Source organism: Cebus imitator, unplaced genomic scaffold, assembly GCF_001604975.1.
Source record: "Cebus imitator isolate Cc_AM_T3 unplaced genomic scaffold, Cebus_imitator-1.0 Scaffold60, whole genome shotgun sequence".
NCBI classification, from domain to species: Eukaryota; Metazoa; Chordata; class Mammalia; order Primates; family Cebidae; genus Cebus; species Cebus imitator.
The window spans coordinates 584,454-596,048 of record NW_016107375.1 but is presented as its reverse complement, the minus strand read 5'-3'; the positions used below and the strand labels follow the sequence as shown (position 1 = coordinate 596,048).

Genomic DNA, 11,595 nt, shown 5'->3' with positions numbered 1-11,595 from the left:
GTCAGGCTGGTCTTGAACTCCTGACCTCAGGTGATCTACCCGTCTCAGCCTCCCAAATTGCTGGGATTACAGGTGTAAGCCACCAAGCCCGGCTTTATTTTTTCTTTCTAGTTAACAATTATTTCCTTCATTTTGTTTTTATTATAGCATGTTTGCTTATTTTACAGCAAGCAGAAAAAACGCTTTGATCCAAACATTGATGTTTTAAAGGCTGTACACAATATTTCCTAAAAAAACACAAAAAAGTACTTTTTAGACGCTTCTATAAGAAAGAAAATACAAAGTTTAACCCCACAATTTTTCTCTTTGCTGTAACTTGAAACTACTGCTACGGTTTTAAATAGACTTTTTGTCGTTTAAACCATATGTCCAGGAAAATCTTAAAAAATTATAGAAATGTGAATATAAATGACTGCATAGTAGAACTTGAACATTAACTGCAAACAGTAAAGAAACGAAAGTTAGAAACACTATCAAATATATAAATGTTCTAGAACCAATCCTTTATAAACACATTCCACAAATAATATTTAAAAGCCACATTTTTGTTCTTTACAGGCAAAGTCCAGATCACTAAAACCAAAATTGAAGAAAGTAATCCTTTAAAAGGAATTGTTTTCCTAAGATAATTCTTACTTAAATACGTAAGCAAGCATCTGAGATTTTAAAAGATGCTAGCTTTCTATTCTGAAACAAGGTTGGACATGTCAGGTTGCTCTTGCCCCCAAAACAATCTTTCAGAGAAATACTAGAAATTATAAACGATACATTTGAATGAAGGGTATAATCAATGGGGGTATTACTCCATTTTTAGTAGGTACTACATTAATAATCAGAAACTCAGAGATGTGACTATTGCTGAAATTTGACTAATTTTTCCACAATTACTTTGAATTTCATGGCACCACAGAATCACCTAGAATGAAAGTGCTGTCTTTCATCCTGCCTCACATTAAATAAACTGAGGTGTGAAGGGTAAGCTTCCCTCATAAAAAAGTAGGCCAATTTTTATACAAACGCACACGCCACATACTGCAAGTATCAAAATTTAGTACATTTTATTTTTTACTTTTTTTTAAGAGGAAGTATCACTCTGTCACCCAGGGTGGAGTGCAGTGGTGTGATCTCAGCTCACTGTAACCTCTGCCTTCTGAGTTCAAGTGATTCTCCTGCCTCAACCTCCCAAGTAGCTGGGATTATAGGCATGTGCTACCTATGCCTGCTAATTTTTGTATTTTTAGTAGAGACAGGGTTTCACCATGTTGGCCAGGCTGGTCTTGAACCCCTGACCTTAGGTATCTACCCACCTTGGCCTCCCAAAGTGCTGGAATTACAGCTGTGAGCCACTGTGCCCGGCCTAAAATTCAATACTTTTACATATGCATGCAAAACCTACTTCGAAACAATATACTTGCTTCTAACAGCAGTATGAAAACAAAGCAATGGTCAATAGTGCTCCTTCAATTTTAGAATAACTGCATAAGAACATTCTTTTCCTCTTAAAATTATTTCTGCCATCACTGACCTGCTCAAATTTTAAGGTAACATTTTCTCATGTTTTCTATGTCTGAATCTTCACCGAAACCAAAAGAAGCAGTGAAGACTCCACGTTTCAGTCAAAACTCAATCTCCCTGAAAATATTGCATAATTCAGTTGGCTTCATTCCCTAAAACAGTGGGGTTACCAAAAGAACTATTCCCCATTGCCTGATAAACAATTATCACAGGCCTAGACACCTTGTCAAGACATACAGGCCCACCCTGAACCTAAATGTGTCTGAGCAGTAGTGTTCTGCTGTGGCTACAACTTCACTTTTGTATCATTCTATCTTATTAGCAAGCTACATTTCTAAGTTCACAGTTCTATCAAATAAGAATATGAAAGTTTATTTTTAATAAGACAATGTTAGGCCGGGCATGGTGGCTCCCACCTGTAATCCCAACACTTTGGAAAACCAAAGCGGGAGATTTGCCTGAGCCCAGGATTTTGAGACCAGTGTGGGCAACATGGTGAGACCCCATCTCTACAAAAAATTTTAAAATGAGCCAAGAACGGTGGTGTGCACCTGTAGTCAAGCTACTTGAGAGGTTGTGGTGGGAGGATCACTTGAGCCCAAAAATTAGAGGTTGCAATGCCCTGTGATTGCATCACTGCACTCCAGCCTGGGTGACAGAGCAAGACCCTGTCTTAAAAAAAAAAGACAATGTTGCAAATTATGGTCAACCAACATCTTTTAACCACAAACTTCAAACAGGAAAAAAAGAATCTTTACAAAAATATATAGAGACACCACAAATTGGTGGCTACCAATAACATTAAACAAACTGGACTCTTAAAAGTGGCTTCTCCACAGCATATCATTAGAATGATAACCATTGCCTGGTACAGTGTTTTTAAAGCGTCATTACAACATTGTATTCCTGATTTTTTTTTCCTTTGTGAGACAGTGTCTAACTTTGTCACCCAGGCTGGAGTGCAGTGGTATGATCTCAGCTCACTGTAGCCTTGATCTCCTGGGCTCAAGCAATACTCCCACAGCCCCCCAAGTAGCTGGGACTACAGGCGTGCACCACCATGCCTGGCTAATTTTTATATTTTTTGTAGAGATGGTGTTTTGCCACGTTGCCCAGGCTGGTCTCAAACTCCTGAGCTCGAGTGATCCTCCCGCCTCAGCCTCCCAGACTGCTGGAATTAAAGGTGTGAGTCACTGCACTCAGCCAGGAATCTGTTTTAGAAGTGCCTCTAGTTTTAGTGTGAGATGCAGACCTAGCCTTCATTTCTTCCTTGGGCTGCCTTGAATTAGATGTAGATCTTGAAAAAGACGGATTTTGGTGTTTGAATCCACCACTGTTGGAATGGCTTCTGCTACTCCATGGTTTTCCAGGTGGTCGATTTCTAGGACTGTAAGATCTTCTATAATTGTAATCAAAACACTGACTACTTGAACTCCTTTCATAACTTTGGCTTCTAGACCTTCTGTATCTGTTACAACCATCACGGCGTGAAGAACTGTACGCATTCCTCTGTTCCTTGGCTTTCATCTGATTTGGTGTCTTCTGATCCCCCTAAGCAAACTGTATTTCAACTTCACGACCACAAATCTATTTCCTGTCCAGATTATGTAAAGCAGCTTCAGCATCACCAACTTCCTCAAACTGAACATAAGCAAATCCTCTTGGATGACGAGTGTGGAAATCAAGTAGAACATAAACATCTCCTGTAGGACCATCATGACCAAATCCATCCTGTCCATTTGCAGACCTGGTGTCATTGGCCAGATTCCTGATGGACAGAGACATGTTTTGGAGGAGTGTGCAGGTAATGGGACATTATGGTGGCGTGAGTCCAGGCCTGAGTCCCTAACAGACCAGGCAAACTGTCTCTGGCTCTGCTGTTAGAAATTTGTATTTCAAACAAGTTCTTAGGTGATGCTGATGCTGATGGTCTGGGTACCACTGGTCTACAGAAATGACCACAGCCTGAATGAAGGCGAGCTGAAGGCAGTGAGGCCACCGCTGCCCTTGTCAACCTTCCTCACAGGTAGAGACAAGGCTCTTGGCTGAAGACCAATGATCTCTCCCCATAGCCTGCCACATGCCTGAAATTCACCCTCAGTGCTGGACTCCTTAAACATGGCTTTGCAACTGCCTCTAGAAACTAGAAAGTGTTAGCAAATGGTGAGCAGGGATGGGGAAGAGCAAGGGTTTGTGATCCCACCTACCAGCCTCACTGCCAAGGGCACAGGCTTGGAAGCCTCAGGCTCCAATGTCAGGGAGAGCTGAGCTGGATTCCCTGGGCAGCCACTTGCTGGCTTTTGATCTCAAATCTCAAGAAAAAAGACTTTGTTATTTCTAATTCTCTTGGTGCCTTCTAAGAAGGGTGGGTCTTCGTAGCAGAAGGCTCTTGTCTGCTGGGCTCAGCGCTGGTCGTGGGTGTGTAAGTGTGGAGGAGCTGGTAGCAGGAGCTGGGGAGTGGGAGGCTGCTGCGGAAAGGAAGGAGGAGGAAGCTGTGGCCAGTGAGAAAGCACTGGGGAGACCTACAAGAAGGAAGCTGTGAGCTGTGTGGGGTGTAGCCCACACTGTTCCTCTGGCCCTGCATGCTGCCATCATCCTTTATAGGGCAGGTCTCGGGAGGCTGAGTCCACATCCTGGTGGGTGTGAGGAAGGTCTGGTACAGAGGCCATGTGCCTGGTAGGGCAGAGTTGCAAGTAGATATCAGGACCTTCTCCATCCCCTGCTGCCCCAGGACTCCTTCCCCACATGCATCCACTTTCCTTTATTTTTTTGAGATGGAGTCTCACTCTGTTGCTCAACTCACTGCAAGCTCTGCCTCCTGGGTTCAAACGATTCTCCCGCCTCAGCCTCCTGAGTAGCTGGGATGACAGGACTGTGCCACGATGCCTGACTAATTTTTATATTTTCAGTAGAGATGGGGTTTTACCATGTTGGCCAGGCTGGTCTTGAACTCCTCACCTCAAGTGATCCACCTGCCTTAGCCTCCCAAAATGCTGGGATTACAGGCATGAGCCACCACATCCTGCCTCTTTATTTTTTAAATATGCATTTTTATAAGGGATTCCTGAAAAACAGAAGCAGTGACACACCAAGGGATGTGACGTTAATGAAAGGATTTCCCGCACAGCACAGGCCGCGAGAGTCAGTGTCCTTCAGGGTGGGCCAAGTTATATCCATACACATTCAGGCCACTTGCTTCTGCAGAAAGGCCTGTTGTGATACCAGGTTTCTGGACCTGCCCATGTTGGCCTTGGAATTCCAGCCTCTAGCTTGCAGGCTGTAGGGAGAAGGGAGCAAGCTCTGCGCAGCTCTGCAAAGTTCCAGCATAGCCTGCCTGTGCTTGGTGCTACTGGCTGGGGCTGGCACGGGGGAGCCTCTGAGCTCCCTCCTTTTTAGCGCGTCTCATGAACCATTTGCCTTTAGGGGTAATTCTGGAGCCTCCTTTACCTGTGTGAGTTAGTGCCTATAAAGGGCCGTTAAGAACTGTAAGAACTGTGTGGAGACAACAGGCCTCAGAGGGTCCAGCCCTCACCCTATCACTGGCCACTTGGGTGATCTTGAACGAGTTCCTCAATGTCACTGAGCTCCAGTCCCTTGCTCTGTAAAATAGGGTGATGAGGGTGCTGACTGCAGATGGCCATGAGGATGAAGTGAATGTGTGTGAAGCGCAAGGCCCAGTGGATGCTCCCTTGCGTCCTTACTATAGGCTCATCCAATTGGACTCAATTCTAAATTCTAAAAAACTCCGTGGGTTATGCCATTCAGCTAAGCTCAGGGAATCTTACCGTGGGATTTCTGGGGCACCTGAAGATTAATTCATTCATTCATCCAGCCAGCGAATGTATACTGAGTGCTGACAGCATGTCAGACAATAAGCTAGTAAATACCTAAGAACAGAAGCTTCTCTGGGAGAGCTACTCATGCAGTAGGACCTTGAGGCTCTGGCGGACCTCCCTGGAGACTAAGCTGCTGGGTGAGGTGAGAATGAGGCAGGCAGTGGGCACTGCCAGTGGATGGAAGCCCTTTTCCACCCCAGGCAAAGTGGCAGAAGACCAAGGAGGAACTGCCAGGTTGAAGGGCTCATAGTGAGACCAGGGGGAGTCTGAGGCTGCAGGGAGTGGCCAGCCTTTTCGGGCCATTAGTGCTCGGCTGCTCTTCATCCAGGTGGGAGGGTGGGAGGATGCTGGGCTCTACAGGAGCTGTTCTCTGCACACATGACCCGCTGGAGTCATCCCAGTGCACTGCAAGCTTTGGAAATCAGGGCTTTGGAGTCAGGCCTGGATGTAAACCCTGTTACCCTGCTCTGCCTCGAGAAAGTCAGTTTAGCTTCTGAGCCTTAGTTTCTCCATATGTAAAATGGTGGTAATTGCATCTTTTTATTTACTCTGCAGGAGAACCAAATGAGATAGTAAGAGGAAGTGTTTTCAAGATGATAGCACCTTATGCCAGTGTCTACCACGTGGCAGTCTCTAGCAACAGCCTCGTCCTCGAATGGTTTTTACACTTTAAAACAGAAACAAAATCCTCACATGTAACAGCAACATGGAACAATAAGCTTTCAGCCTCTTTATGATGAGGCAAAGATCCTAACAGACAGATGCGGGAGTTGGCGGAAAGGAGCTGAAGACTGGAGCAGCTGGGCTGCAATGTGTAGGAACATCTGGCTCATATCCTCAGCTGGACAGTGGGTCCGAATGGTTCCAATGAGTGCCCCAAATGCAGTGGCTGCACAGATGGTCCAGTGGGCAGCTGCTGCCTTATAGATGGGCTCAAGTTACAGCTTCAAGACAGCAGTGGCCACATTGCAGATGGTGATGACCTGTCTGCTCTTTCCACCTCCTGCTTAGGGTGCTTGGTGCCTTCCTGTTCACTCAGTTTTCTCACCCAATCTTTTCAATAGAACCTTTACCCGCGAAGCACAGCCAATGACCAAGGACACCTTAGAGCAAGGGTTAGTAAGCCACAGCCTTTGTACCAACGCGGCCCGAACCAAAGAATGGTTTTTGCATTTTTAAATGGTTGAAAAAAAACTCAGTAGAAGAACATTTTGTGACATATGGAAATCATATGAAACTCCAATGTCAGTGTCCATCAGTAATGTTTCATTCAGTTGTATGGTCTATGGCTGCTTTCGTGCTACCAAGGCAGGTTGCATACTTGCGACAGACTGTATGGCCTGCAAAACCTAAAATATTATCTGGTCCTTTGCAGAAAAGGTTGTCTGATCCCTGAGTTAAAGATACTTTCCTTCTAGGAGTTGCAATTTAATTCATATTCATGCAGTAAGCAAAACAGATGAAGCTCTAATGGTGGAATTTCAGGCGTTTATCTATGACAGGCTGACCTTCTAGGGGAGAGTATGAGGAAAATTAGAGCCAAGCAACCAAGAGGCAGCAGGATATAAAACAGAAATTTAAGTAGGCAGTAGGAATCCTGCTTTCCAATTCCACCTTCAACTAATGAATGTGATTTTGACCAAAGAGGCTTTTCATGTCCCAACCACTTTCCTTACTCAAAATCTCCCCTGCTGCCCTTAAAAAGGAAGACAATTACCAGTAGATAAGGCACTAAAAGAAAAGAAAAAAAAAAAAGACCTTAGCTGTGAAATGCTTTGAGACCTAAAAAAAAGACATTCAAATCAAAATTAGGAGGGGGAAAAAAAAGATTAGGCAATTCTAGAGCATTCTGATAAGGTGGTATCTGATATTTCCTTTTTTGATATCTGAAATATCTGATATTTATTCCCTTTTTAAAAACATTTTTTTTTGAGATAGGGTCTTCCTTTGTCACCCAGGCTGGAGTGCAGTGGCACGAACCTCTACCTCTACCTCCCAAGCTCAAGCGATCCTCTTGCCTCAGCCCCACAAGTAGCTGAGACTACAGGCATGCGCCGCCATGTCCGGCTAATTTTTGTATGTTTTGTAGAGATGGGGTTTGCCATGTTGCCCAGGCTGGTCTCAAACACCTGGGCTCAATACATCCACCCGCCTCAGCCTCCCAAACTGTTGGGATCACAGGTGTGGGCCACCATGCCCAGCCTTTCTTCCTTTTAAAGAAGGGAAACAAAATGTCTGTAGGTGTAGTGACCCTACGCTCCTCAAAACCCTTGGCTTGACCCCAAGTCTATTGTAGACCCTTGACATTTGTGCAACTGACACACAGTCATTCCCAGAAGGTCCCTGACCTGTATATTTGTTAACCTAGGCACAAATCTGAGTTACTCAGCCGCTACTGAGTGAACCCAGTGGATGTAGTGGATGGCCCAGTACCGACGACCCAGGATGGCTGGCTGTTCTTTCCTGGTTATGACAGACATAGTAACTAATAAAGTGATTTAAAACATTCTTTGTAAATAAATGCTCTGTATTCATGATGCTGACCCTCTCAAATGTCTAAGGAGGGACTCTCCATGAGTGACATGTTTTATGTTAAAAGTATTTATTTGCAATCAGGGACTTTGGTCTGTGGTAGCCATTTCTAAAAGTTGTCTAACATGTCTTTAAATACCATGCCCGGAAGTGGCCTCCTTTTATGGAAGTCTCAGTTTCTGGTTCCTGGAAGTTGCTGATTCCAACAGCACCTGATGCCTACAAGTCATCTGAGGGACGTGTGGCCAAGAATGGATGACAGCCACATTTTATTCGGACACCAACGCAAGTTGCAGTCTGAACTGCAGCCACACCCTGCAATGGCCCCAAAGCATGCAACAGAAACAGAATTTGCACTTGGTATGTTTATTTCTGTTGCTCTTAAAAATGCAAACCCACACTACAGCCCATGCCAAAGACGGTTGGAACAAATTGCATCACCTGGATTTTTGGGTTTGTAATAGCTAGCCTATGTTGGTGTGCAAATTGGCCAGTTGTGTGTTATTTTAAACCCTTCCTGCTCCCTTTTCCCATTTCTTGCCAAGGGCACACAAAGCTGCCCAGAAGGAAGGAATTCAATCAGCATCAGAAGAATGCATTGAAGTCCTGTTTCCTAAACCCCAGGGGAGAGCTGAGTGGGAGGGAAGGACCCAGCTAGTTGAGGACAGAGTCCTTTTTATGAGTCTGTTTCCCCAGGCCTAATGCTGCGCCCAGCTGATGAATGTTAGTGGGAGGGAACAATGGAGGAGGGTGGCTGGATGGCAACAGAGAGGCCTGGGAAGGGCCTGGGGATGAGGAGGGGGTGGAAGCACTTCCTGAGGATCCATCCGGGCCCAGAGTTTTCAGCCGCCACCTCCAGAGCTCCGCCTGCCTGCTTGGCTAGGTCCAGTTGGCCCTGGCAGAAGGTCATCACCCTGTCCTTGCCAGCACTCCATCCCTGGCCATAAGTCTTACCTGGCCAAGCTACTGTCTGTATTGAACGCTCCAGTCAAGTATCTAGACTGCTGGGCTGATAGTCACCTTTTTTCTCTGATGTTTCTCCCTGGTCAGTCTCAGAATTAATACATATTTTCTCTGCTAGTTCCCTCTCTTCTGAAATGGCACGCAGATTCTGTCTAGTCTAAACTCACCCAGGGAATGGGCTGGGCTGGGCCGGATGCCCTGCATGCTGACACCTCCGTGTGGCCAGCCCACGCCCTGGGCTGTTTGCCAACCTGCCTCCCATTTTTGCACAGTGCCATACCTCAGGTGCCCTCTCATGTCAGCTAGTCGGAATGGAGTGTCCTCCTCTAGGACCCAGCGATAGTTTAGAGGTTGAAGTCCATCTTAAGGCCTCTAGGGTGTCAAAGCATAGGACATCTCATGGAGGCATTGGTGTGGGATCAAGTCCACCCTAAAAAAAGTCCTATGCTGTATTATATCTGCTAAGGGGCAAGGCTACACCCCCCCCCACCCCAGTAGCAGGATATCATATGTAAGCCCCTAGCACAGTGTCACCTGCATGTTCTAGTGGCTAGGTAATGTAGAGTAACAAATACTTGAGTGACCAGGGCAGTCCAATTACTATGAACAACACAGGGGCAGGTGTTTTTTTATGAATGAAATATTTCCCACCCAGGGGACTTTATCATTGTTAATATAAACAGTGAATTTAGAGAGCTTTTTTATTTTTTATATGGAGTGACAAATCAATCGTGGAGCTTTGCTGGATCAAACCAGGTGACACCAAATCTCTACAGAGGTCCACTGGGGTTAGCTCCAAATGGTCTTAGCACTGCCCTTAGCACACCCTTACAGACTGGATCCAGATCTGGCAAAGAGGACCCAGGACTCATTAGGTGTCTTTCTACCTTGTTAATGGAGTAAACTAAGGATGTCCCTCTAAGCCCTTTCAGGACTAAGCCAAGAGGAGTCTCTCAAAGCCCTGCAAGACAGCATTCCCACAACCCTTTCTAAGGCCTGAAGGTGATGGTTCTGAAGTCCTCTGGTTCCTTCCTGGAACAAGGGTCAAATGAGAAAACCACAGAAAAATGGGACTTCCTAGAAAAGTGTAGGCATCCTAAGTTTTCAAATAAAATCTTACTTGAAGCCTAAGAAAATGGATTCAGGCAGCTTAGTTCTTGTGTGTTCCACACACAACCTATCTTTCACCAAATAGAGTCTGAGGCAACCTGATGGTGCTTCCAGGAATGGGCAGAGTGTGAGGTGGGAAGTGCAGCAGACCTGGGCCTGGATGACTGTAAAGCAGGCCCTCAGGGCACACTGGTCTTGTTGCGTGGCAGCAAGATCTCTAGAGAGAATCTGGGAAGTGCAAGGGACAGCTTTGTAAAGCGGTACTCAGGCTTAGGAACCCTGACTGTGGCATTTAACTGCAATGTAAGCTGCTGGAGGTAAGGAAGCAGAACACCACAGGGGTAAGAACATGCACATCAGAATGCCACTCCCTGGCCGAATGTCATTGTGTGACCCTGGGCAAGTTCATTCATCTCTGAGATGAGGCTCTCAACTCTAGGAGGGGGTACTACTTAAACTACTCTATTTACTCCTTAGAGTTTAAGGATTAAATGTTATTGTAGATAAAACATTTAGGAGCATGCTTAAATCAAGTACTCAACCTAGAACTTGCTTAAGCTGACTGGCTAATGAGGGTGTGCCTTTCAATGTCAGAAGGCATTTTTGATGGTCACAACTGTGTGCGTACTATTGACAGCTAGTGGGGCAGCAGGGATGCTGGTAAACACCCCACAATGCACAGGACAGCCCCATACCCTTATCTGTGCCTTAACTAGCTCAAGCCCTTCTTGGTCATGACAGTGAGGATATGAATTAATCCTATCACATTAAAAAGAGCTACTGAAATCTTTTGATTGGCATGCCCAGGAATCAGAGAACCAGAGTTAAATGAAAAATGCTCACATTTGCAAGTAACTGAGGCATTTTCCACGGAATCTCCTGAAAATGCCTTTAGACTTGGGAATTTTTACCTTAAGCCTGTTCCTTTTTTTTTTTTTTAACTCTTTACTAATTTTCACTCTTAAGCCTCAGCTTTATTCTCTGCAAAATGGAGATAATACTTTCACCCCTAGGGTTATGGTAAAGATTAAGTAAAATTATGCACCTGAGTTCACTTTGTACCATCTGGGTAATACAAGTAAAGGTAGTGTTTTAAACCCCAAGAGCTTTTCACTTTTACTTTACACACTGCTCTTCAAGAGCATTTCAACAGTATTTTTCAGGGTCATGCTGGATTTTTAAAAGAATCAGAAGAGGATGCTGCCTATGAAAGTAAATTAGGTACTGCATAGCAAGCATTTCTAAGCCTTAGTTTCAGACTTAGGTTTCATGCAGTTCTTAGAGGCAATTATTTCCATTTTACAAATAAGGAAAATGAGATTCAAAATACTCATCTGCAAAAATGGGATTAAATGCCTTCTAACAAAGCCAAAAAATAAGGGAACGTGAAATGGAAGCCCAATGGAGACTTAAATGAAATTCCGCAACTCCCATGCCTTGACACCTTTGTAGGGCTAGCCCATAAGTTTCTAGGTGAAATGACCAGGATTTGTAAAGTGTAGGAAATGACTGAAAAATCAGATGTACTCTGAAAGGTGACACACTAAATTTCCTTCATTGGTCTACTTGGATTTTAAGATCCCAGGGAGAGAGAACAGTGGAGTGAAGAATTATAGAACACTACAATAACTGAGCAGCT

At 44.8% G+C, this 11,595-nt stretch overlaps 1 pseudogene; it reads right to left on the bottom strand.

Moving 5' to 3' along the window:
- Positions 1-2,658: 2,658 nt before the first annotated feature.
- LOC108305080 lies at positions 2,659-4,249 on the bottom strand (annotated as a pseudogene).
- Positions 4,250-11,595: the final 7,346 nt, after the last annotated feature.